Below are 1,353 nucleotides of genomic sequence, written 5' to 3' on the forward strand. Positions count from 1 at the left end.
TTTTCCCAGAGTGCCGGTGAACCATGTTCTTTAGCCTTACCAGCCATGTTACTACTACGACGAAGCAAAGATATGAAACACAACAATATAGTTTTCGATTAAAAAATTGATTAAAGAAAGTAAAAAAAATGAAAAAAGGACACCAAATGTTTACGTGGTTCGGTCAAAATGACCTACATCCACGGCAAAGGAGGCCACAACTTTATTATAGCATCAAAGAAGAAGATACAAAGCTTTCATTCATACAATACACCCTCCCAGAAGCATCAAAAAAACATAATGATTTGCAAATTTCTCCCTTCCCCTTGATTCATACATAGAAATGCAGTAGTAGCAGTTGCCTACACGCCCCTCGGATTCGTACTTCAGCAAACCCAAGCATAGAAATATTATCAATAAACAGTAAAGGGCAGCTGCTGAATATCTGAAGTTTCGGCTTCAGTAAAGCCAAGCAAAGCAACCATCACACTTCCAAAAACCAGGATCCATGAAAGCAAATTATAGAAATATCCAATCTATCAATTTGAAGGTTCAGCTTCAACAAACCAAACCAAAAGGATACCCATCTACTTTGAAGGTTCAAGATTTTCAAGATGCAGCTCCACCAAACAATACCAAAATGTTTAAATCCTCATAAATATTACCAATACACAACACAGGAAGACTGCTGAACATGTGAAGGTTCGGCTTCAGCAAACCAAAGCAAAATAACCATCACAGTTCCAAAAAACCCGGCTCCATCATACCAAACTAATCACAAGTTCTACATGAACCAAAGGAAATAAGCCAACTTTTTTTTTTCCTTCACAAAGTAATCAGAAGTTCTACACGAACCATAGAAAATAAGGCATGTATGAAGAAACCAATTCATGTATGAACAAGCCAATTCGAACAGCACTTAACACGTTTCTGTGGGAAAACCACAAAACCTGCAAAGCCACAAAACCGCAATGCCACAAAACCACAAAACCGCAAAACCGCAGATCCGAAAAAAAGTACTGCAAGATCTGCAACTTGGATGGACAATGCCAAAATGATCCCAAATCTAGGTGTACTACTCAGGTAAGAGTTAGATGAAGTAATTTCTCTTGTGCCACAAGAACTACCTAAAGCCATTGTTCGTTAAGAAGCAACAGATCCACGACAGGGAAGGAGGAGAAAAGAGAAATGACAGAAACAGGAAAGAAATGTGAAGGAGAAACCATCACGAACCGCAAAACGCAAATCCTTCGTCAGATCCTCAAAGAAAGAAGAAAATAGCTTGTCTTACCTTAGATCTGTCGGTCGAGGGACGACGAAAGAGGAGGAGAAGGGGACTCGAGGGAAGCAGCGGGGATCACCGAGGGTGGACGG

The sequence above is a fragment of the Phalaenopsis equestris genome, unplaced genomic scaffold (genome assembly GCF_001263595.1).
Source record: "Phalaenopsis equestris unplaced genomic scaffold, ASM126359v1 Scaffold000002, whole genome shotgun sequence".
Classification (NCBI taxonomy): domain Eukaryota; kingdom Viridiplantae; phylum Streptophyta; class Magnoliopsida; order Asparagales; family Orchidaceae; genus Phalaenopsis; species Phalaenopsis equestris.